The 26,510-nt window shown below is 51.0% G+C and overlaps 1 protein-coding gene across 7 annotated transcripts in view; it reads right to left on the bottom strand.

The window, feature by feature from the left end:
• Tns1 (tensin 1) overlaps positions 1–26,510 on the bottom strand; it is a 222,497-nt gene that overhangs the window by 129,349 nt on the left and 66,638 nt on the right. The window contains exon 1 of one of the 7 annotated variants that reach the window (XM_057762199.1): positions 2,023–2,166. The exons of 5 other annotated variants lie outside the window; for them this stretch is intronic. The gene's annotated coding sequence lies outside the window, so the exon portion shown is untranslated. Of the gene's footprint in view, positions 1–196; positions 216–2,022; positions 2,167–26,510 lie in introns of those variants that run through there. One more of the 7 variants, XM_057762202.1, reaches the window with a different exon arrangement.

Here is a 26,510-nt window from a genome sequence, read left to right as displayed (position 1 = left end):
TATGCAAGGGCTCTCTCTCTATTCCCTAGTGCGGTCAAAGAGGGCGACCCTGTAAGTCCCCACCCATGCCCAAAGCCTGAAGCCACAACTCTGACCCCCCCACTCCCAGCCCCCATTCCAGAGTCAGAGAACTCCCCAACCCTAAGAATCCCAGGACCTCAGCATCCCCAGAGACCTCAAAGGTCATCTTTCTCACCACATCGCAGCGCAGGAATCCTTCCACAGTGTCCAGCTTGTCTGAACTGCGCCCTGCGACAGGCCGCTCATTACCTTACACCAAAGCCCATCCTCGTACTGACCAGCGAGAACCTGTGGATGCTCGTGGTTCGACCCTCATTCTTCCAAGGCAAATCTCCAACCCCACCCTTTCCTTGCTCCCTGAATGAAGCCCATCAATGCCGGGTGCCCCCAGAACAGCGGCCTCCTCCCTGGTCTCCCAGGTGCCTCATCTCAGCCCTCTCCTCCTGGCTATAGCCCACACTGAGCTCTAGCAGAGGTAAGTTATGAAGTATGGGCGATGGCTAGGAAAAAAGATTCAGAAGTTCAAGGCCAGGACCTGGGGAGTCAGAAAGATTCCTAGGCTATCTCCTACACCACCCAAGAATCCTCAGCTTCAGATCAAAGTCCTGCCCCTCACCCATTCACTCCTCCCTTAACCCCTCCTTTCAACTCCTTCTCCATTGACCATGTTGGGAATCCAGTGGTTAGGGGGTTCTCCCACCTGGACGACTCTCCCATCCTGTTTTGGGCCAGAGCCATTAGGGCTAAGGGTCCTTCAGCTGTAGTAAGCTTTGGGTCTTGGGGAAAAACTGGGGTCTGGGAGACAAGAGTTGCCAGCCAGCTGGCAAGGGCACGAGGCGCTAGAGGCCAAGTCAGAGCCACAATGGTCCCCACCCCACCTCCAGGCAGCTTCAGGAAGGGAAAAGGGCCCTCCCTCCCACCTCCCACACCACCTCTGCTAGGCCACACAGAAAGGGCTTCCAAGAGAGAAGCCTCCGGTCCCCAATCATCAGAACCCCACTTTCCAGTTGTCCCTCCTGTTCCCACCACAACTACCTTCCTGACTTCACGGCCCTGGAAACTTCCCCAACCAGTAACCATCCTGTCCCCAAACCCTATCCCACGCCCCTGCTAAGAGCCCAGCCAAGAGCCCAGCAGGCTTCTCTGCCCACCCCACCCCCAGTCACCCCCTTTTAGTTTCTTCTACTAGGACACAGGCCAGCCTTAAAACATCTGGGCAGGCAATACTGGCCCTGGCCCTAAGGTTAGCTGAGGGTGGCTTCTTCAAGCTTCGTAAGGGGTAACAAGCAGGGACCAGTGCAGGGGGACCCTGTGTGTTCATTAACCACCTGGATTAGACATTTCTGCCCAGAGGGGTGATGAAGGAATGAGCCTACTGGCTGGGGGAGGGGCAAGGGGCACACATGCCAGGATGTGCCCATGTCAAGGGAGCATGGGGTCCATGCAGAGAGGACACACTGATGCTAGAGCTTTTAACTTTAACCCTCTGCATCCAGACCTTCCCCTGCACACAGATCTTGGGGGCAGAGTGAGAGCGAGCCCCCAAAGAGAGGAAGGAACCCTAAAGAAGTTCTAGCCACTAGCAGGGAAAAGACTCATGCTCTCTCACAGTCTTCTACCTACCAGATTGCAGAAGAGACCCCCCTCCTCTACCTCTTTGCCTCTGGTGGTAATGGTCCCTCCCCGCTCCCTGTTGTACAAAGCCTTATTAACGCCAGCAACTTAGCTGCACACAAAACTCTTCCTGGAGCTGGTTCAGTGCTTGCAGGGACAGCCGCGCCCCAGACATCCCTGGCAGACCTGGGGAACATCTGACAGCTCTGGGGCTGACAAACTGGGCCCCCAGGGGCTAGTTTAGCCTAGAAGTGTGACAGGGGAGGGGTTGACCGCACCTTCCCCAAGTTCAGGAGAACATGACACATCAGTGCGTGCAGCCCGCTGGGCTGTTTGTATCCCCTGCACCCTTGCTCATTCACACACTCACTGACTGCATCCGCTCACCTTTCCAACTGAGGAGCCACTGGGTGGCAGGCCAGGGCGGTGGGCAGTAGCAGGGCGGGTGGCAGGGCTGGCAGGAAGCTGGTGGCTCCTGGGGAGGCGGTGAGCTTGACCAACAGGACAGAGGTAACAGAGCCAGTCCCAAGGCTGCTGTGAGCGAGTGAGCGCTCCCAGGGCGCTGCCGGCTCCCTCCCGGAGCGAGCGGGCGGGCGGGCGGCCTGGGGCACCGCCTCCTTCCCGGAGTCAGCGCGTCGCCCCCCACCGCCGCCTCCTTTAACCCCTGCTATGCTCCAGTGCACAAACTGTACTCCACCAGGCCCCAGGCCCGTACCACAGTGCACCTGGGTAGGCCAGCTGTCCAGCAGCTCTTTGGGGAACAAACCAGAGGGCTTAGCAAACAAGGGTGGGAAGGGACAGGTAAGAATCAATCAAGATGCTAAGAAGTCGAGGAGCCCATAGAAAAGACTCAACTGCGGAGTCCAGGCCAAAGGGTTACTGAGTGATGATGATGATGAAGAGGAGGAGGAGGAGGAGGAGGAGGAGGAGGAGGAGGAGGAGGAGGAGGAGGAGAATACACACACACACACACACACACACATAAAAAAAAAACACGCTGCATTTCCAACACACTTGGGTACCAGCTACCAGCCATCTCTCCTCTGAAACCCGCTTTTTCCTTGACTGTCAAATGTGACATGATAATCTCTGCTTTTTTCCTGGAGTGAAGTAGGACACACATGACCTTATACTCAAAAGTCACTGGAGCAGAGTTGCAGATCATAAAATGCATGCTTACACTCTCTTTAGAATGCATCCAAAAAAGTAAGATGATGGGGCCGGGGTCAGTAATCCCAGAACTTGAGAGGAAGAGAGACAGGCTGGGAGTTCGAGGCCAGCCTGGTTTCAGCACAGCCAAAGCTACACAGAGACCCTAACTCAAAAAAAATAAATAAATAGTAGGATGATGGAGATGTCATACAATCATATCTTTGCCCTGGGTACTGTGTCCAGGGCTCCTGGTAGACACCAAGACTTTGGATAATCAGATCCCTTATGTGAAAGGGCAGAGAGTTTGCACAAAGTGTTTACACAGAATTTAGGCACAGATTCCTGTATGACTGATTTACAAATACAATCTCATCCAGCCTAGGCTGTGCCAGAGTAGCTGTTTAACTAAGTCTGACCTTGGTCTTCCCATCTTTCTGCCTCCACCCTCCATGCTGGGATTACAAGTAGGGGCGACCATACCAGGTTTTATGTGGGGCTAGGGCTTGAACCCAGGAACTCCCGCACGCTAGGCAAGTTCTATCCAGTTGAGCCACATCCGTAGCTGCTCCGCTCCTACTTCCTTTCTTTCAATCCCCACTAGAACACTTGTAAAATCTACAACAGGATTGTATAAACTCTATAAACACTCTCTGTAAGTAATAGCTTGCTGAGCTGTTTAAGGAAGAACGACCACACTATGAAGTCCGTTCTTGTTCGGGACAGTCACGGGTTTCTTCCCAAATAGTTTCAATCAGCACCTATTGATTCTGTGGAGCAGAACCCACAATGGAGGGCCAATGATACGCCAAAACGTTTGCTGAATCTAGACAGCCCACCATACAATCATTCCAACTTTCTGTGTCTATGAAATGTGTTTATACTAAAAATAATAAAGGGGAAAGCGCTTAAAAAGTATGGATCAATGTATAAATGATAGAAGCAGACAGGCATCTCCTGAAAATGTAATGGTCACTCTTTTTTTTTTTTTTTTTTTTTTTTTCGAGGCTGAATCCCACTATGTAGCCCCGGCTGGAACTTGCTATAGATGAGGCTGACCTCGAACTCACAGAGATCCTCCCCCCTCTGCCCCTGCCCCTGACCAAGTGCTAGGGATAGTTAGTTTAAGTTGTCAATTTGACACAATCTAGAATCACCTGGAAGAGGTTCTCGATAAGGGATTGTCTACGTGGGGCTGGCCTATAAGCATATCTGTGGGGATTGTCCTAATTAAGGTCACTGAAGTGGGAAGACCCAGCTTACCATGGGTAACCCCATTCCTAGGCAGGAGTTCCTGGACTGTAGAGGAAAGGAGAAATGGACGGAGCCGACCGAGCACACGCAAGCAGGCAAGCAAGGATACATGCATTTGCTTGTCTCTGCTCTTGACTGAGGATGTGATGCGGCCAGCTGTTTGAAGTCCCCACCCCCACTGATGATGGGCCCCTCTTTCTCCCTTAGGCTGATTTGTGTTAGGGTATTTTTCACAACAACAGAAATAAAACTAGGAAAGAAGTGGACAGCGGACACAGCCACCTCATGCCCGACACTTGAAGAAGAGTCGGCTGTCATTCACTCTGCCATCACAGCTAAGGACAGGCGCCTGAGACATGCCCTGTCAGAGGCCAGGGAGGACAGCCAATGCCAGGGAGGAACTTGAACCTGTGCATGCTAATTCTGGCCCCAAGCCAGAAGGGCTTGTGTGTGTGAAGGGTTCATGCCTTGTGCATCTGAGCTAGTCACCTACATCCCTGGGCCTCAGTTTCCTCTGATGTGCATAAATTTACATCCAAAGGACTTTGTGATGTTTTTATTCATTCAGCCAAATCCTCCCACAGGCAGGTTTCAGTTCACACCAGGAGTAGAATGCAGGGGCTCAAAGGGAGGAACAAAGGCTCCAGATCAGCTGAGATCAGAGCCACAAGGACCAGCTAATACCCCAGTAAGAATAAAACCTCTTGGGAAAAGTAGAGGAGTGCTTCCTTTAAAACATATATGGGAAGATCATCACCCTTCCCCCACACCCTCTCTCCTTCCTCCGGAGAAGACAACCCCCCTACTCTGGCCCAGATAGAAATGGAGTTCAAGCCCCCACACCTCCAGTCCCAGGACGTCAGAACCCACAACCCTACAGTGGCATCAGTCCATCCACTGGTGTATACATGCTGTCCAGGAATGACAAACACAAAGAAAATTATAAACTCCACGGGGACACTGGCTAAAGCCTCCTCACCAGGCCCAAACCAAGTCTCCCACTCACTGCCTTCGCTCTGGGTCAAAGGTGATCTTAGATCCCCTCAGTCTGCTTAATTCCTATTCTCCTACCAACACCCAGACTAAGGGACCCCTCTGGAGCCTGGGCATCCCCATCCAGCTAAGGAATCAGAAGATTCCATGTCAGTTCTGGCTCTTTTGTCCCCTTTCTTCATGGGTTAAGTCACATACCAGAAACACGGAACCCCTCTTACCTCAGGTCCCAAAAGCTCCTTTATACCCATAACACAGTCTCCCAACTGACATCAGTCACTGGCTCCCAGCATCAAGTGTGACTCCAGCTTTCCCTCAGACAGTTCCAAGGGCTCTGAGCCCTCGAACCTTTTCTCTCTCCATCCGTCAACTTTGACTTCTGTACCTTTCTCACCCAACTGCTTCTTCTCTCTGCTAGCATTCAAACGCCAGCAAGCTTACCATATTCTCCTCCCTCCACCTCACAGCTTGAGTGGGAACTCCATGTCGTGACCCCTCACTTCTGGCTGGAAGCTAACCAGTGATGTCAAACCTGAGCAGCTCTAGGGTACCCTTTTGTGACCTCCAGTGCAGTTTCTTTTGTTAACTGTCGTTTGTTTTGAAGACAGGGACTCATAAGTGCAAGCTGGCTTCAAAACTGCTATGCAGACAGAGACAACCATCAGTTTCTGATCCTTGAATGCCGGGACTTCAGGCGTGCACCACCACATGTGGTGACACAGTGCTAGTGCTCAAACCTAAGCAAACCTCCACGCATGGTGGGTAATCACTCAGTCAACAGAGCTACATGCATGCCCTTCGGTGCAATTTCTACGGCCACTCATTTAGGGATCTTGCCATTCTGAATTCTGAACAGGACCCTCTTTGAGAAGAGAGAGATTGAACCCTGACCTTCATGGTGGCTCTTCAAGAGCCTTCTCCTGGTCCTACTGGTTCTGTCTGTCATCTGGCCCTACCTAACTATAAGAATTTCAAACCTTTATTAGGAATAGGGTGTCTGGGGTGATAACAGTGACTTGAGAGGCAGCCCAGGGGAAGAAGGTGAAACACCAAAGGCCTTCAGGGAGCAGTTTCATCAGTAGTGAGCAACCACCTGAGAGGCAGCCATGGGGCTAAAGAGTGAGGTAGATAATTGGCAGCGACATGGGGCCTCTAGGGCCACTGTGAGCAACTGCTCTTGGGTCTCCCCACATCTGCATGCCTGTGATCAGAGGGAATGCAAGATGCACAGCAGCAACCGGGCAGTAGTGGTGCATGCCTTTAGTCCCAGCACTCAGGAGGCAGAGACAGGCAGAGCTTTGAGTTCGAGACCAGCCTGGTCTACAGAGTATGTTCCAGGACAGCCAAGGCTACACAGGGAAAGCATTTCTTGAAAAACCAACAAAAACCAAATTAATGCTATTATCACTTAGAAAAAAAATCCCATCCTCCAAGAAGGACCCTACCTTCCTCAAGCAGCACTACCAGGCAGGCCTCCTCCGGACCCGCCACATTTGTGCCTGTACCTCCCAGGCCAATTTGTATTGTCCCTTTCCTTTCTCTACTTTATCCAATACCCAGCTCAAACATAGTGCAGTGACTGTGAAATGAATGGATCATATAGAGACGGCCTGATGGATGGCTTGTTCGTAAATGGATAACGGGACACTTGAAACATCTAAGTGCGGCACAGCACTCCAACAAGATAACTGGGCAAACGTTTATCTCTGAAGCTGCACAGCTGGGGCAAGACCGAGTCTGCAAGGATGCAGGAATCATCACATTGATACCCAGAGGCCCCAGATGCCTCCTGCCCTCCCCCAGGTCTGCAGCAGCATAGGGGCCCATCTAAACGCCCGCCCTCCTCCGGATATCCAAACCTTTGGAGGTTTCTCTCTCTACCTCTGCCCAATGGGGGCCCTTCTTTCCCAGACTGCCTGCTTCCATACCTGAGTGGAACCTCGAACTCAGAGAGTCCCTAGGAACATGCCAGAGGAAGTCAGGAGCTGGAAGGCTTCTATGGAAAAGCCGGCCTTCTTCCTGGTTTTCAGGAGCTATCCACAATAAAGACACTTTCTGAAAAAGCCTACTTCTCCCTTCTTTCCTTCCCCATTGCTTCTTCAAACTGCCTAGCTCTTCCCTGGCTCCCTTCCTCTAGGCCCTGACAACCAAGGTTCCCAGGACTTCCCAGCCCCCCTCAAGCCAGTCTTGCCCTTTCCCTCCCCCATCCCTCCCTCCCTCATATCCCCAAGCCTGGATTGCACATCTGGTTCCAGTTGTGGTCAGTCCATTCAGGGGCAGGCCTGGAGGTTTCTCATAAAACTGAATAATAACCAGTGTTGGAGCCCCGTGGAGCTGGGGGAAGGGAGAGCAGGAGGCTAACTGTGAAGGCAGAGACGGGGTGATCGTGGAAGTTAGGAGACCAGACCCCAAGAAGGAGCTGGCAGTGCCTGGCACCTAGCGGGGCCCATGGGATGTTTGTTGCTGAAGACAGACCATAGAAAGATACCGCGGGGAAGCTGAGAGTCAAGAGAGGGGACAAAGAGGGGGCCACAGAGAACCAGAGGAGAAAAGAGACAGAGCTGTGGGTGAAGCAACAGAAAAGCCATTGAGAAGGGCAGGGAGAAATGAATGCCCCATGTCAGACCAGGTGCTGAAACAGCCACTTCCATTGGAAGGGGACGAAACAGGGGACAAAGGACACAAGAAGCAAAGAAAGTCCAATGACAGAGACAGAACACCGATGGGTCAAGACCCAATGTACTGAATGCAGTGTCCTGGCCTCAGAGCCCCAGGCCCGCAATGGTGGGTCCTCCGGGAACTGTCTTCATATCTTCCTTCATGGCATTTTAATCAGCATCTAGTAACTGTCTACAGGGAGGCTCTCCCTGGCCCCACACGAACACCATGAATTTCTAAAGGCCAGGGGAAGTCTGGAAAGTGACTAGGATCCTGTTTGGTCCAAGACCTGAGCTCAGAGCCCTTCTATAGGATCAGCCAGCATTTGAGCATAGCCCTGTCACCCCAGAGCTCAACTGGAAACTCTAGAGGATCTCCGTCTGTGACACACACACCCCCAACATCCTCAGGGTCAGATCAAATGCCTTATAAAGAAAGAGCACCGGGCTGGAGAGATGGCTCAGAGGTTAAGAGCACTGACTGCTCTTCCAGAGGTCCTGAGTTCAATTCCCAGCAACCGCATATGGTGGCTCACAACCACCTGTAATGAGATTTGGTGCCCTCTTCTGGCCTGCAGGCATGCGTGCAAACAGAACACTGTATACATAATAAATAAATAAATCTTCAAAAAGAAAGAAAGAAAGAGCGCCTTCAACATCTTCCCATGATGGGGAAGTCACCCATTCTAGCACCTGAGCCCCGCTCTGCTCCATCTCGGACTGTGAGGGGGCAGGGACCAGCATGCAGGTCCCAGAGGGAGGGCGCACTTGGGTATAGCTCTCCGTTCCTCAAGGGACATGGGGAAAGAGACTGCTCTGGGCTCTGACTTATCAAAAGCTCAGCTGGCTGCAAGCCAGACCCCAGGATCACCCTCCACATCAGTCACTGTCTGTGCATTTGAGCTGTGCCCCTCCTGCTGCAGCTAAGAAAGTCTAAACTGTCTCCCAAGAGGCTTTCGTCAGTGTCACCCCTGTAGAGGGAACCCCTGAAGCCACATCCATACCGCTGTCCCCAAGAGTTCCTTTCTTCTTCCCTTCCAGATGCTCCAGCTGTATTTGTGTCTTATACACACGTATTTGTGTCACCTCCGGGAATTACACTTGGTGGGGGGACTGTCCCAGTCTCCGGGGGACAGCATGGTCAGGAGATGCACGGGACAGGCAGCCTGCCCACTCTTCTTCCCCAGTACATAGATGGTGTGTCCCTCTCTTAAGACTGCTTCAGTTTCCAGTCAGGAGAAGCATTTGGATCCAGCAGCCTTGGGGCCCAGGGTAAGTGAAGACTGTGTACCTCCCAGCTACTGTCTTCTCACCAAGCCTCTCTGATGGCCTCTAAGGCCCCCTAGATGTTCTTGGGAGCACAGTCCTAAGCAGACATTAGTCCTTGGCAGGAGTCACTGCATATAAACCCCTGGTCTCCCCTGAGAAACTCACCTTTAAAGCTGGGGGTCCTCGGGGGCTTCCCTATCTGTAGAGCAGGGTTCCTCATGGGTACCCCCTCCCCCTCTTTTCCTTCCCTTCTAACAAAGTCTCTTGCCTGAACCTAAATCCTTTTAGGGAGCCTAAGACCCCCTCCTTCACAGAACCAAAGAACCCCTAACCCCAAAGTCTAAGGAACCCGGAGTACATGGGTGGAGGCTCCCAGCTCCAGGAAGGTGTTGGTGGAATCACCATGACATTCTCGGAGATGGGAAAACTAATGGATTCCTAGCCAGCACAGGGTGCTGATTAATAGATCAATGTCAACTTCCTGACTTGCCAAAGGGCTCTGTCCTCTGCCCTGGCTTGTTCAACATACTTATCAGTAATGAGACGGAGATGTGGGAGGGACGTGCAAGGGCGGGAGGGGAGAACTAAGACACCACACTGAATGAAGACACTGAACCGACTTTACACGTGGGTCAGAACTAGTAAGGGAACTTCTCTCTTGGGCTACTGTCCTCAACAATGACTCAAAATAACAAACATTAACAATAATTCAGTCCAGGAAAATTCCAAGATTTAAGGCAAAGAGAAGTTCAATTTTGCTAACAGTACGATGCGGCTGTCCAGTAATAAAAATATGGCATTTAGTTCCAAGGAAACAAAAGCTCCACATACTCCATGTTAATCAGACACCAGCAGAAAGTCGGGTTCTCTTTTATGCCCTTGTGCTCTTATCAGAAAGATATTTATTAGAGTCACCAATGTCTCTAAAAATATCTGATGGATACTGGCACAAGGACCCCACTTTTATTTTAGATGACAAAGAAAAGATGAACGCACAGACTCAGATATGCGCGGCTGGCCTTGGAAAGGTGGCTGGAGAGGTCCCCACCTACTACAACCCCCTGTCTCCACCCAATATCTGTGAAGCCCTGGGAACCTGAACCCAGTTCCCACTGGCTGCCCAAGAGGTAGGAAGGAACAGGAGCAACAACTACGAAGGGGACAGAGCTGTGGGCAGTGGCCTCCGGGGAGTGTGCTGGCCACACCACAAACTGACCTTTAGCAAGGCTGGCAGTTGAGCAGAAGGGAGGGGAGGTGGTCCAGATGGTGGCTGAGCACTTGGCTGGCACATGCTGTCCCAAGTCAGCCGTGGCACTAGCCAACTGGCCTCTCACCTCAGGGCTTCCACTGGTCCTTTCAGTAACCCTGTGGGAATTGGTCCTGGCTGGATACCTGTGTCCAAAGTCTGAGGTTACCCGCTGCCCCCAGCCAAAGCCCACGGTGACACTTCCTCACTCTCTCTCCCTTCCTCTGCTCCCTCCCAGCTTGTCTCTGGTGGCTTTCCTAGCCCTCAGCATCCTCACTTTCACTCATTATCCCCTTCCCCTCATCCCTCGCTTCCCATCACAACCTGACTCTCATCCCTCCAGGGTTCTACTCGAGACCTTGTTCCAGGCTGGATGGTCAAAGCTGCTGCACGTGTTTTAGTGAGCTCTCACTTTTAGGACTTGCAAGAGCTGGAGGTTTCCCTCCTGAGGACTCTGTTTGGGATTACACTACACAAAACAAATAGTTACCTTTCCTCTACCCTGAACTAGGACGCCAGCCCTTCTAACATGGCAGAACCAGGGAAACCTGGCCCTGGTCTGACACTGGAGGGCATGGACTGCCTCTAAAGCCTGCCTACCTATTTAGGGGCTGTGTGACTCCAGGAGGGTACTTAATGGCTCTGAGCTGAGTGTAGGGTCTGGGATAAAGCAGTCCCCAATAAATGTTAGCTCTCCCTACATCCTTCCCTTTCACAGACGTTATCACCACCCTTACCCTGGAACCATGACTCATGTGTATGTGTGAGAGGTGTGTGTATACATGGAGAGAGAGAGAGAGAGAGAGAGAGAGAGAGAGAGAGAGAGAGAGAGAGAGAGAGAAAGGCCCAGTTTAATGAATGCTCAAATGTAGCAAGTGCTTTTCAGATGTCTGAGTTCATTGTTACTCATTCATTCCAAGCCTCTCAATAGCCCTATGGGCCCAGGGCATGACAGTAACCAGCTTTCCAAGACTTGGGAGATTGAGGCAGGAGGATCATGAATCTGAAGCCAAGCTAGGCTACATATTGAGACCCAGCAACAATACCAAAATGATAGGGACTGACTGGTGTATTTCCTGTTCACTGCAGGACTCTCTTTGGCCCAGCAGAAGCTCAAACAGCCTCGGCTTGCCCACAGCATCCAAACCCATTCTCCCCTCAACATGGCTCCAATGGGTGCAAATCTGCCTCCTGACGTCCTTGTTCTGCTCTAGAGAACAAAACCCCCGCAAAGCTTCACCAGAGACCACACCTTTGCACACACATGCACACTGTCTCCCAGGATAGTTCTTCCACAGGCTGGGCATCCCTCCTCAGCTTTCTTAATTTCTGGATCTTCCCACCCTCCAATGCTCAGCTGTCCCTCTGGTTTGAACCTGCTCCAGTTAGCCCTCGTTCATTCATTCATTCTTCACAGACTCTGAGAGTTGCTTGTGGAAGTTCAGGCCACCAAGCAAAGCCAGAGAGAGCCACTGTCATCAAGGCAAACTTGGTCTTAAAGACAAGAGACCCGAGAGAAACAGATACACAGAAACCATGCCACACACAATAGCACAAGTGGTGGGAAGGCAAAAGTAACCTATGATGGAGGAGTCCCTGAGATCTAGAAGCCCCTTAGACCTGAATGCTAATATACACTCACCACAAACACAAACTGGTATGAGCCGGGTGGTGGTGGCACACACCTTTAACCCCAGCACTTGGGAGGAAGAGGCAGGCCTATCTTTGTGAGTTTGAGAACAGTCAGGGCTACAGAGTGAGTTCCAGCACAACCAGAGCTACACAGTGAAACCCTGACTTGGGGGGAGGGGAGCAAGGGAGGGAGGGAGGACAGACGGATGAATGAACCAGTATGAGCCAGCTCATGCGTTAGTCTGACTCTCCTCACCTGAATGTGGATACTGGCCTAAGTTCGCCTTGCACAGACGAGGGACACACTGACAGCTGAAACCACTTGCCCAAAGTCAGTAACCATAAAATGCCAAACAGATAGATGTAGTGGGAGTTGACCTTCAAGACCAAACTCTCAGTCTGTGGCATTATAATCTCTAAAGGTGTCAAATGGGGCATTAAGATGCAGTCCCTAAACACAGGTATACACATGCGCATGCATGCAGCAGTGGCCCATCCTGGCAACACCCAAACTCCAGATTCTCAGCTTGTTCTTCCACTTGGATGGGTTTACGTCACCTTCAGACCCTTGACTCTTACTCTCGTGGGCTGAATGAGAGAGGAAGCAGAAGGTGGACTATGGCTCCTCGTGTCACCAATAAGACCACAGATGGGGGCCGGGCAGTGGTGGCGCACGCCTTTAATCCCAGCACTCGGGAGGCAGAGGCAGGCGGATCTCTGTGAGTTCGAGACCAGCCTGGTCTACAGAGCTAGTTCCAGGACAGGCTCCAAAACCACAGAGAAACCCTGTCTCGAAAAACCAAAAAAAAAAAAAAAAAAAAAGACCACAGACCACAGATGGGGCAACAGGGTCCCCAAACTCTAGAAGTTCGCCAAGCTCACCCAAGGCCACCCAGTCTGAATTCAGACCAACCCTATCCTTCAGAGGAAATTGAAATTGAGGCCCAGAAAAGATGAATAAGGAGCCCTAATGGACCCCAGGAAGGAGCTTTAATCCAGAACAGATTAAGGCCTCTGCACCCCAATCTAAAGATGAGGAGGCGTTGCCCCTTCCATTAAAGTTCCTTTAATGGAAACAGCGGCCTTGAACCCATGAGGGACAGTGCAGCTCACAGTCACAGGGTGGATAGAGGACCCTGGGCCCCCAGGACCAGCGCATTCCCGCCTTCTGCAAGGGAATCAGAATGCGGCTGGGCAGGAGAGGAAAAGGGACAGCGGCTGGAGCCCCTCGTCTGGGTGCTCCTCCCCAGGGACCCTGTGGGTGATCGCTTCTTGGAACATTGTGTTCAGGCTGTGAGTCTTGGCTGGAGTAGTCCCCCCTGGCACGTCTCCAGTTGCCTGTTTAATAATGTACAGCCAACCAGCCATTTAAAAAAAAAAAAAAAAAAAAGTCAGTGGTTGTTTTTGTTGGTTTGTTTTTGGGGGGTGTTTTGTTTTGTTTTCTCCCTTCTTCTGGAGAGTTAGTTATGAAAATATGCTTTCAGGGAAGGGCTGGCCTCCAGGGCCACTTAGACCTCACCTGCTTCTGCCCTTCCCCACCTGAACTCACCATGCCCAGGCACCAAAGTACCTGCTCCACCTCCACAGTGCTGGCGACACCCTGGTCTGCTCCCTGGAGACAGAGTGTGGGAAGTTCTGACAGAGGAGCCGGACTCCGAGGGGGGCCCAGTGCTTCCGAGGAATTCCAGAACTGTCTGGTCAGAGTTGGGAGCAGAAGGCAGGAGTTGGCAGACCCAAACCCCACCAGGTGTGAAGAGCTAGATGACCAAGTTCTTGTGGCCTGGCCTGAGGAAGGGAGCAGGAATACTGGGCATCCGCCTTGGGTCCTTCTCTGAGGCAGCAGCTCTGTTCTCTATTTGAGCTATAACCCACAGTGGATGCAAGGCTAGGAGGAAGAACCAGTGCCAAAGCTCCAGGGGAAGCTGTGTGCTGCACAAGAAGGTTCTAGGCTGTTGCACCCTCGAGCCTGGGAAAAACCTGCCAAGATTTCCTTCCCTCCATAAGCTAGCATATTACTGCTGCTCTGAAACCTGAGCAAGATAGTATAGCATGGCATACAGTATCCAAGAGTAGAGTCATGTCCTTGTAGCTCTACTCTGGTCTCCTCACAACCCTCAGCCATCAGACCTCATGTCTCCCCTGGACTTTTGTTCCCTTGCTATAGAGAGTCCCTTACCCTGCCCAGGAATCCCTGCAGGAAAGTAAAAGCTAGGGGTCTAGAACCACGGTGGTGACAGAGATGATAGAGTAGTGACAGAGCTGGTGATGATGATGGAGATGGAGGTGATGGTGGAGGTGATGGTGGAGGTGATGGTGGAGGTGGAGGTGGTGGTGGAGGTGGTGGTGGAGGTGATGGTGGAGGTGGAGATGGAGGTGGAGGTGGAGCAGGTGGAGGAGGAGCTGGTGGAGGTGGAGAAGGAGGTGATGTGGAGGTGGAGGTGATGTGGAGATGGAGGTGATGTGGAGGTGGAGAAGGAGGTGATGTGGAGGTGGTGGTGGAAATGGAGATGAAGGTGGTAGTAATGATGGCAGAGATGGTGGTTGGTGATGGTGGTACCGTGACATCATTCTAAAGTTTTGAATGTATTCCATATACTAAATTTTCTAGACTTTTCCTAGTCAGTCTATCAAGTAAAAACTGTGACCATCACTATGATACCGATGAAGAAGGTGAGCCTGGGCAGGTGAATTCACTCACCAAAGTCATAAACGGATGAGTGACAGAGACAAACCTTAGATCAGGCTGACATCAGGGGTTTTTTTGTTTTGTGTTCTTTTTGAAACTGACTCTCATGCAGCCGAGATTAGCCATGAACTCACTCTCTGACTGGGGATGATCTTGGACTAATGACCCAATCTCTCTCATCACTAAGCCCTGAGGAGCCCCCAAGTGGCTGACATTCAGCCACAGCCACAAACAAACCATACACTTACACACACACACACACACACACACTTTGTGGCATGCATGCAAGCATAAGTACCCACATACTACATACAGTACACACATTGAAACTTATGTACACACATACCTGCACACAGAGGTGTGGTAAAAACATGCTCACATACACGCTCATGCTCATACACAATGGCAGGCATGCCCCCACAAGCACATGTGCATGCAGACACGTACACAGGAACCATACACACATGCAGACCCAGACTCACACTCCACCTCTGCACACATACTTGCTGGCACCCAAACATGCCTGAGAGTTTTGTCCACAATGGCTGGCCAGGCACAAGCACCCACAGGCTGTCTGGGCAGGCAGAGCCGGACAGGTGTCCAACATGCCCCCAGGGGCTTATTCCTAGGCGAGAAGGCTGCCGGCTAATAATACCACAGTGCATTCCTGGCCGAGATAAGCAGCCCCAAGCATCCCCGGCACGTTCCAGCCTCGATGTCTCACCCCTGTGGATTCCACCCACCCGCAGCGCTGTCTTGGGGCTGCACAGGAGCCGGCGCCGGGACACAGACGCCTTGGCAAGGGCCTACCACGAATCCTCTTGGCTCCTCTCTCACCAGGGTCCCTGGTGAACCTGCCCAGGATAGGTTCCCCTCACAGACACCCATGCAGGAAGGAGGGAAGGACCTGCATTCATGGTGAGGAGAGGGCTATGGAAGCCATCCTGTCCTCCACGGTCTACTGATACCCTATTATACCACCCCCAGTGCCAGGGCAGAAGCCACTCCCACCTAGGGTTACCATATTTATGCCATGTCCTCCTCACCACAGCCCGATGCCACCATTGTTATTATAGCCATTCCTCTCGTGACAGTGAAGGAAGGGCCCAGGCTTTCCCCAGGTCTTCCAACTTCTCAGCCTGTCTCCTCCATGATCTCAAACTTCGCTCCCTCTTGGCCACTCTGAACAGACTGGGCAAGTGAGGGCAACATTTTTTCTGGTGAATAAAAAAAACTGTTTGTTATAGGTCCGGGGATGCACGGGTTCCGCCATGCAGATCAAATAACTAATCAAATAGTCATCGGGGCTTGTTTGGGGACCTTTGGAGTTGCCTCAAGATGAAAGGTGTCCCCAAAGTAGGGCATAGAAGGACATAACCTTTACCTGACCCCAGCTCACTTCACAAGTCCCAGAGTCACAGACAGTACAGAGGAAACTTGGGAGCTATGAAGACAGGGACTCCTCTACCCATGGGAACAAGAGAGAGGAGGCCAGACAAAGAGCTGGGCCTTGGAGAATGAGGCAGAATTGGGGGGGGGGGGGTGCCATGAACTACAGTGTCCCAAGGGACACAATGGGAATGGGATGGTGCACAAAAATTAGCAAGAAGAGAAATGACAACACCTAAGGATGACAAGGGATCTAAGGGAAGGAGGAACAGGGAGAGAATGGAACCTGGTCCTATGGATGGACATCTACGGGTCTCTGTGACTCTCAGGCATCTCTTTCCTCCCTGGTCTCAGGCTGATCTTCTAAAATCTATGCAACACACACACACACACACACACACACACAGAGACAGACAGATGGACGGACGGACGGACGGACAGACAGACACCCAAATATCAAGCATCTTTCTTGGTAAGAGATGGATCTACAAGATGCTGCATTACTTCTCAGCTAAGGGCAGCATAGCCAGAGAAAGACGCTAGTTTCACCAAAATCATCCATGGGATGAGGATTTGAGTATACTCATGTCCTCATTTAAAAAAAAAAAATGCAAGCCGGGCGATGTGGTGGCGCACGCCTTTAATCCCAGCACTCGGGAGGCAGAGGCAGGTGGATCTCTGTGAGTTCGAGACCAGCCTGGTCTACAGAGCTAGTTCCAGGACAGGCTCCAAAGCCACAGAGAAACCCTGTCTCGAAAAACCAAAAAAAAAAAAAAAAAAAAAATGCAACCATTCTGGCCTGAGTATGAAGAAGTGATGTGTCCTGAACAGGGAAAGAAGAGGATCCCCTGGAGGATGACTTTCCCAGCTCCAAGGACATCCCTGTGGGGTAAGGAGACTCAGACTCAGACAGACACCCAAGCATGAGGGCAGCAGCCAGGCTGGAGAGCAGGGGCAGGACTGGCAGTAAATTTGCAGGGGCCGGGGAGTAGACCACCAGGGAAGCACAGCTCAAGGTGGGTTTCCCACACCATCCCCTCCTGGCCAGTCCCATACCCTGCAAAGCAGCCAGCTGTGCTTCCCAGAGCTGACTGACCCATGGCCAGCCCCTCCAGCACTGCCCACTGGCCATGCTCTGAGCAAGCCAGCATCCTTACATGGACATCTCAAGGGCTGATGCTCACTGGATGAGCATCCGGAGCAGCGCAAGCTTCCCCTCCCTGCGGGCTCTCCCTAAGGTGCTTCCCCACCCCACTCACACTCCTTGGGGCAAGCACAGCCAAGGACAGCTAGGGAGGCTGGGGACAGGAAGAGGCAAGATGTGGATTCCTGATTCACCATCTAGGAATCAGAGACCCGCGGGAGAAAGTGAACACACCTCGTCAGCTGACTGGTAAGAAGCAATAACCAAGTTTCCCATTACAGTAGACCTAGGGTCCAACCAGTATCCTTTCCAAGTCCTTCTGCCTGACCCAGAGCAAACGAGCAAGACAAGACGCTTTTAAGATAATCGGCGAAAATTGAACACAGACCGGAGTGAAGCTGATCTCAAGAAAGTATTACTAAAGATGTTAACTGGGCTAATGGCATTAATGCAATGTTAAAATAAAAGGTCCTTATCTGTTAACAACACACACTGCAGTATTAAAGATGATATCATGTCTGGGGCTTGTTTTAAAAAAAACACTCCAGCTAAAAGTAAACAAATAAAAAGTGCGGAGGAAAGGGTTTGAAAAGAGAAGAAATAAAAAAATACAGCACCAAATCAATGGCTGTTGAAGCAGAGCGATCAGAGGCCATTGTAAGATTTTTGCTACATCTGTAAATGCTTTTAATCACCCACTTTAAAAAAAAAAAAAAGGAACTGAAGGCTGGGGATGTGTATTAGTCAGTAGAGCACTTGGCCTAGCATGCATGGGTTCGATCTCCAGCACTGTATAAACTGGCCATAAACCAGCACTCTGGAAGTGGAGGCAGGAAGGATGCAAGGTACTTGAGATCCTGTTTCAAAACCAACAACAATTAAAAAAAAAATCTTACCAGGAGTGGTGGTGCATGCCTTTAATTCCAGTACGGGGGGTGGGGGGGGCAGAGGCAGGCAGATCTCGGCAAGTTCAAGGCCAGCCTGGTCTACAGAGCAATTTCCAGGATAGCTAGGGCTAATACACAGAGAAACCCTATCTCAAAAATCCAAATTAATTAAAAATTTTTTTAAAAAAAGAATTCACATACACACAAAACAGAAGTACACTGTGTTCCATGCTGAATCTCAAGTACACAGAGGACATTAAAGAGAAACATGGATCAACAATTTTATTTAAAATTATGTGTTTAGAAAGAAAATGCATTGCTAGGTGTGATGGCACACACCTCTAATCTCAGTACTCTAGAGGCTGAGACAGGAAGATCAAAGGTTCAAGGTCAGACCCTTGTCTTAAAACACAAGACAATAATCACACACACACACACATGTAATTGTTGATCAAGCCTGTGAAATCTATCCCTCAGAATGAGTGGAAATTTCAAAAATCTTTCTCCGTACACAGCACACAGCACTGGCACTAGAACGGCCACAGCTCTGTGGGGAAAGAGGCACGGCTGGCTATAGCTGGGACAGCCACAAACTCCCTTGAGTTCCCCATGTGGGACACAGTCAGGCTCTCCTTACCTAAGCCCTCATTTGTACCCCAAACATGCAGGTATATGGCTTTCTCAGGGCCATGAGCCATATAGGGGAGACCGTGGATGGGCAGCTCCATGGAAAATAAGGAAACAACTCTAATCCCCACCGTGATTCATCCAGAGAGGTTCTGACCCAACCCTTGACCCATTATCTCTAGTCCCCAAACCTCTCTTGAAGAAAGATGTCATTGTAGCCATTGCACAGAGTGGAAAATGTACTAGAGAGAGGTCCCAGGGCCTGGGCAGCAAAGCTAGAATCTCAACCTGCCTCTCCAATATTTAAAAAACCTTGCAAGCAAAAGCCAGAAATTAGTGTAGGAAGAGCCAAAGCAGGGCTGGAACTTCAGAGAGATGACAAGAAGGGAAGTGGCCTGTGGGAGGCGGAAGACGGAAAGCAAGACAGAAGAGCTGGACCACGCCAGACTGGGAGCCCACATGGGGAAAGTCAGCAGAAAGGGGAAGGGAGCTTAGGTCAGGAGGAGAACTGGAGGTTAAGATGGAGGCTTGTGCTTAGAGCCAGAAATACACCAACTCAGTGTGAGAATCGGCTCCCAGAGCCTCCTGGAAACGCCAGCTGTTAGTGGATATGCCCAGTTAGCACGGAGGAGAAGCTGGCGTCTGACGTCTCAAGGGGAAATGTTGATAAACGGTGTTTTTCTTGCACTCAAAGGCATGAGATAAATCCTGGAAAGAGCCTCCTGCCTCTTGCTTAGGCTCCTAACCTCATCCTTAAAGCTAGGGTGGGGTCACAAGGGTGCCCCATGGCTCTCAGCCCCAGGAGAGCTCACTCGTGTCTCCTGACATCCAATGCCCAAGGGACGCCAGGCTAGATGAGTCTTGCCTCCCATCTTAGCATCTTTTCTCAGGACCATGGTCCTGAGTCTGGGTTGACTCAGGCTGGAGTAAAGCTTAGATGTACAATATTAGCATCACTGAAGTCCTGTCACCGCCCACTCCTTAGGTAGGTGATGCTGGGCAAGCAGCTTTTCCTCTCTGAGCCACAGGTGCTCCTCCTGACGCTATCTTTTTGCTCATGCTAAAAGTGGATTTATATATATGTGTGTGAGATATATATATGTGTATGTATGTATATATATACATATATATGTATACTTTCTCATGGGGTTATTTTGAGAATTTGTTGACTCCATCTATAGAAAGTGGTTACTATGAAACTTGGTACCTGGATGCTTAATAAATAATAAGTATTTCTATTATTTCTACGTGTAGTATTCTGATCTAGACCATCTGAGACCTATCCTTGCACTCCCCAGGACGCAAGGCCTCTGCAGAGACTGGCGGAGAGAACCCAGCAGGGTGGACAGCAGCCTCAGACTGGAACAAGGAGGAGGCTAGATGCTCTGAGGGTAGAGGGTGGCCCTGGCCTCCTCAGCTCCAGGAATGCGAGGCGGCGGGTGGAGGGGTGGGGGGACATGCCTGGATGCCTGGACGCTGAGGTCAGGCAGTGTGTGTTTTTATCGTCATCGTCATTCTCACATGTGAGCCAGGGAGGAGGGGGGAGGGGACAAGAGAAGCAGCTGCAGGGAACACTGTGTATGGTCACTCTGTCCAGCCCCCATCCATCCCTGCACCAGGATGCGAGGGCCCCACCAGACCTCTTTGGCCTCCCCAGTTAGGAGGCTGAAGCTTCACACGGGGCCTAGCCAGAAGCAGGGCACAAACCATTTACACACACACTCACACTCTCTCACACACGCACACGCATACACACACCACACACCATTCGCCAGGCTCTTCACAGCAGGAAAATGAACCTGTAAAGCCAAGCCGGTCAGAGATGCTCACAGAGAGGAGTCCCATCTCTCATTCCTGAGTCTAGGCTTTCGGAAGGACAGAGGAGTGAACAAGAAAACCACATGCTCTTACAGGCAGAGCAAGCCTCCCATGCTGCTTTACCCAAGCTCAGGACCAGTCACCAAGGACTCCATGACTCTCCATGTAGCCCATCACTGCCCCTACAACACACATATCGCCAGTTCAGGGAGGCCCAACCCTCCTTTGGACACCACCCCCAACGTTCTGGAGATATCACTGAAGAGGATCCAGAGTACCTTCAGGGCCTTGGGCCCCCTCAGGTTTCTTCCATAGGAAAGTCTGTCTCAGAGCTAAGCCAACTCCCTCCTGTCCCCTTAGAGTGTCCTCGGTGGAGATCAAGAAAGCCACCAGATTACTGTGTGTGACCCTGTCTGCTGTTACTCACTTCTGCAACTCCAACCCCCTACAGCCTCAGTTTCCCCTTAGGTGTAGAAGGACCAGTGATACACCACAGTGAGATGCTGTTATCATATGATGTCCCCAAAAGCTCATGTGTGATGCTTGTTCCCCAGCTGGCGGGGTTCTTGTGGGACACCATGTTTCCTACACAGGTGGACGCAGGAGTGTGTCACTAGGGGTGTGGCTTTTAAGGTTAAACCCCTGTTTTCTGCCTTGTTCTTTGTTTCTTTGGCTAGTATGATGTGAACAACTTCGCCACACAATACTGCTGCCATAAACCAGTTTGTTCCACCATGCCTGCCACAATGGACTGAAACCCTCTAAAACATGAACCAAAATCAAATATTCTCGCTTTGTGTGTTTCTCTCGGGTACTGTGGTCAGAGCAACATGAAAGTAATCAATATGGAAACCAGAGTCCTATGGGTGAGGGGCAAAGAGATACAGAGTTCTTCCCTTACATAGAGTCTCTGCCTCCCAAGTTCCCATAGTACCTTTCCAGCCACTGGGAAAATCCGGCCCTGAAGAACTAACTGTAGGAAGCTCTGCCCGGTTAGTATGGCAACCTGCTCTCCCCCTGGTTCATATCCCAGAATGTCCCTCTGCATCTCTAGGTCACATCTACTGCCACCTCAGAATCTTCTTCACACTGTGCATGCGTACACATGCTCACCTGCCACACAACCACAATTCCCACCATGGCTCTGTAGTTAACCACCTTGGCCTCTCTGCTTCCCTTCCCAAACTGATCAGAGCCAAAAAGAAGAACCAGTAGAACCCCTCAGTCCTCCTAGGAAGGAAGGGCATCCTGGTTGGGTCTCCAGAAAGCATGACAGTCACTCCAGCTTGGAGACATGCCTTCTCAAAGCTGGAAGTAGTTAAAGATCCACCCTTTGGAAGGACACTCTCACTTACCTTCAAACATGGCCACAGAAAATCCTGCTGACTCCTCGCTCGCATGGCTAAGGTCAGCAGGACCTTTCCCATTCTAGAGATGAAAGGAAGGGCTGGCCACACTCAGATCCCTCCTGGAAGCTAAGGTAGACTGGACCTAAATTTCCTATTTCCTTTCCAAGTTGGCCCTGAACCTTGATCCCTTCCACCTTTGGTGACACAAAGCTCTGGGTTTCCTTTAGAGTGTGAGGGGGTAGGTACCTCAACGGCAAGCTACGTTACCAGGGAGTGACAAACACCACCTAAGCCGTGTTATAATGGCATGTTATAGATATGAATGACACCTTCCAGCAGTGACCTCGTAAGAAGGGAAAGACTCTCAATCCCGTGGCTGGGTCTCCTCCAGTCTGTTGAAGGATTCAGGAACAAACTCGGAGATGTTCTGGGGAATAAGAGGTACTGCATTCAGAACAGCCCACAGTAGCCCTGTCTGAGTTCACAGCCCATTGGCTGGCTGTGCAGGCCCCACACTTGCCAACCTGAAGTCCTGGGAAGCCTGCGCCTTAAAATAAGCTCAACAGATAGGGAGCGTGCATCTTTCCTGGGTGTCCTGACTCCATAAACAGTCAAGCACTGAGGATTCTACCCCCTAGAGGGGTTCCCATACCACAGGAAAAGCATGCAACCCCAGCCTACAGCCTACAGAGTGAGGGACATATGAACACAAACAGATGACCAAGATGAGAAACATCCAGGACATAAGAGGCAGTTCCTCTTTATCAAGCGTAGACCTGATAGAGTAAACATCAAACCAAACTGAGGCTAGCCCTCCTGACATGGCTGAAGCCATGAGCAACAAAACAGATGGAGGAGCTGTCCTGGGCTGGGGATTAAGGAGACACAAGGCCTTATAGCACTGTGGATTCTCTGGCTGGATCCCAGAGCAGCCATAGGAGTGCTAGCTGAATCTTCCTCGACTGTCTGTTCACTGGTGGTATCGAACCAGGAGAACCTCTGTGTTTTGACAACTGTGGCATGGTTGGGTATGATTTAACACGGTAGTGGAAGGTGAAGGGAAATCCTGAAACACTTTCCCAAATTTTCTATAAAGCTGAAATCACCTGAAAAATTTATAATTCAAAAAGTAGAGGGGAGTGGGGGCAGAGAGATAGCTCAGTCGGTAAAGTGCTCGTTATGCCAGTATAAATAAGGACCTCAGCTCAATCTCCAGAGCCCACAGAAAAATGCTCCCATTAATGGCATGTATTTGTAATCCCAGGTCAGGGAAGTGGAGACAGAGGATCCCTAGGACAAGCTAGCCACCTAAGCTCCAGGCCAGAGAGCTCCTGTCTCAAAGGATGGCATTCATGAAGGTGACACCTGCAGTTGTCCTGTGGCTACCACACACACATGCACAAACCCAGGAATATACACGCATGCATGAGTGCGTGTATGCACACGCGTGCATAGGCACACACACACACACAAACACACACACGTATTTTTTAAAGAACCTTAGACCCAGATTAAGGCCATAATAACCGGAAGACAAGAAAGGACCAAGCCTTTAGAGGGAAAGAACTCAACCCAAGATGTGCCCCCAGAAGCCCTCAGGCACCCCAACAGAGAGAGATGATGATACAGGCTGCTCAGGGAGCACAGCAAGCACATCTGGCCTGGAGATCAGGTGACACAGGCATTTCTGCCCTGGGGTCCTCAGACAGGCCAAATCAGCATCCTATACACAGCCACCACAGTCACAAACCACTGGCTACAGTACACCACGCATTGCAGGATACACCCCACACCTCAGGACTTCATCTGCACCCCAGATCCTTGCCACCGGCAGCTACGAGCCCAACCAAATCACTGCAGAGATGGCCCATGGCCTCTCCTCTGTCAGCAGAGGCAGCAATAATAAGCCAGTTTTGACTCTCAGCCCCCACATTGTCAAACAAGAGACTGGTCACCCCCAGTCCAGTCTTCCTCTCTGACACAGTTGCCGAGAGCTTACCACCTCATAGGACAGCCCAGTGCTGTCTTCTGGGGAAGACCAGCAAGCCTTAGTCAAGCAGAAAATGAAGACAATCTGAAGCCATCTTCAGACTCTACTCACAGCAGAGCAATGGCGGCAGCCACCCGAATTTATCTGCCCTTCTGAGCATTTTATATGTATTAATCCATTAGATTCTCACCATACCATGTAAGGGAAGACCTTCCACGAATCAAGAATTCAAACCACAAAGAGGCCCCACATCCCGGCTAGTTAAGCCAGACTTGGGTTCAGCTCAGACTCTACCAAGGCTCTCCTCAATCCTGCATTCAAATCAGGGGACCTCATGCCAAGCTCATCAGCCATGAGAGCACATTGTTAACTTCCCAGCCCACTTCCTCCTCTGCCCCGGAGGAGATGCTCGTGTCCATTACCAAGAAGTCCCGAGGATTGGATTCCGTGGATCCCATGGGCTCAAGGACACAGGATCTCTGCAAATGTGCCTGGTGGTGGAATCCAAACCGTGTGAGTTTCCACAGACAGGAAGAGGCTGCTCCTCCCGTCTTTCATGACCCAAGAGTGACCTGCCCCCTGCTGTGCCACACAGAACCTGGCTTGAACCCAGATACCTCTGGGCACCCTCGCTTGGGTGCCCTGGGGCCAGTGCCAGTGGGAACAGGTCAGGGCGTTAATCTATGACTTATTCTGTGCCCAGGGCACACACACCCCTCTCCTCCTAATGGCCCCCCATGAACATCCACCCACCTGCCCACTGCAGCAGACAGCTCGACAAGTCATACATCAGCCAGACACCAGCACCCCCTGGGAGTCCCCAGCAGGGTAGAACAAAAAGGAAAACCAACCAAGGAGGAAGCTGGCCAGCCAGCAAGTGACTGTGGGTGTATGGGATGTCATTCTGTGGAGCCTCCCTAACCTGCCGCTGTGGATCTCCTGGGGCCTCGAGCCCTGGGTTAGTATGGAAACACTTGGTGCCTTACAAGCCTAGGATGCCGTGATATTAGATTAAGAGCCGTTGATTGAGCAAGGGCCTATATCACATGCCAGACCTGCACCGGCAAGGTGTCTAATCCTCACGTCAGCCTTGCAAGTCAGTATGGCAGCAAGATCAGCATCACCGTGTGTACGGCTAAGGGTTAAACCTGGAGCCTTTTGAGCGCTAAGCAAGCACCTGCTTTAACATCCCACTTTTTTTTCTTCCTCTCTCTCTCTCCTTCTTCTTTATTTTCTTTTTTTCCTTTTTTCTTTTTTTCTTTTTCTTTTCTGTTTTTCAAGACAGGGTTTCTCTGTAGCCCTGGTTGTCCTGGAACTCATTCTGCAGAGCAGGCTGGCCTTGAACTCAGAGATCTGCCTACTTCTGCCACCCTCCAAGTGCTGGGATTAAAGGCAGACACCACTATCACCACCACCACCCCACTCCCGGCTTCTTTTCTTTTTCATTTTGAGAAAGTCTCAATAAGTTGCCTAGGCTGACCTGGAACTCACCCTGTAGCCAAGCCTGGCTTGAATTTTCAGTATCCTGTCCCAGCCTTGTGTGATTACAGCCTGACCACCAGGCCTGGTTTTCCTGGTTCTGTGTGTGTGTGTGTGTCTGTGTGTCTGTGTGTCTGTGTGTGTATCTGTGTGTCTCTGTGTGTGTCTCTGTGTGTCTGTGTGTGTCTGTGTGTGTATCTGTGTGTGTCTGTGTGTGTATCTGTGTGTCTCTGTGTGTCTCTGTGTGTGTCTCTGTGTGTGTCTCTGTGTGTCTCTGAGTGTATGTCTGTGTATGTCTCTGTGTGTGTCTCTGTGTGTGTCTGTGTGTGTCTCTGTGTGTGTCTGTGTGTATATCTGTGTGTGTCTGTGTGTTTGTGTGTGTCTGTGTGTATCTGTGTGTGTCTGTGTGTTTGTGTGTATGTGTCTGTCTGTGTCTGTATGTGAGTGTGTGTGTCTGTGAGTGTGTAGAACAGAGGACAACTAGCAAGACTCAGTTCTCTTCTACTAAGTGGATTCCAAGCATCGTGGTAAGCATCTTTACCTGTTTGAGCCATGTCACCATTCCGTTGTGAACATTTTTACACCAATAAGGAAACCAGATGTCTGGGGTGAGCATGTGCCTCACCTCATGTGAGCAGAAGAGTCAGAATTCATTGGTGTCTGAGCCAGGAGCGCCAACCTCAATTAGGCCAGTGATGTAAACCAAACCTTGGCCTCTAAGCAAAGCCTGCTTGGAGGCCACTGGGTCTCAGGTTGTATCCCAGGGCCATGCGACACCGCCTGCTTCTCTCGGCCCAGCAATGCCCAAATGGGCAGGGTGCTGTGAGCTCTCTCGGCCCAGCGGGACCCCAGCAGGCAGGGCATAGTGAGTTCTAGCTGCCCAGTTGTTGTGCCCAGGGAATGGAAGCCCACCAAAAGCTTCTCTCTTAGTCTGTCTCAGCTGGCTCTGCAGGTAGCGGGCCACCAGAAGAAGCAACAGGAAGACTTACACCCCACTGACAGGACTTCTAAGATACCTAAGGTACTTTTGCCCTCCACTTCTCACTATGAACCTCAGCCTTCCCTACACCCCACTATGGGACTGTGCTGACCAGTGCCCCCTCAGCAAATTCCACCTCCCGTGATCCTCCACCTCCCTCCCTCTTCTTGTCCCCAGCCCTCCATCTCCCACCTCTGATGTGTCTTCCCTCTGCTCTGAGTCCTCCCCTCCCACCCTTCTGAACTTCTAAGACCTCTCTGACTTTTGAACCCCCATGTGATGTTTACACAGCCCAGAGTCAGGAACACCAAAATAAATAAATGAGTG

This window comes from Chionomys nivalis, chromosome 2, assembly GCF_950005125.1.
Source record: "Chionomys nivalis chromosome 2, mChiNiv1.1, whole genome shotgun sequence".
NCBI classification, from domain to species: domain Eukaryota; kingdom Metazoa; phylum Chordata; class Mammalia; order Rodentia; family Cricetidae; genus Chionomys; species Chionomys nivalis.
Note: the sequence above shows the minus strand (reverse complement) of the source record. Positions and strands in the feature narration are given on the sequence as shown.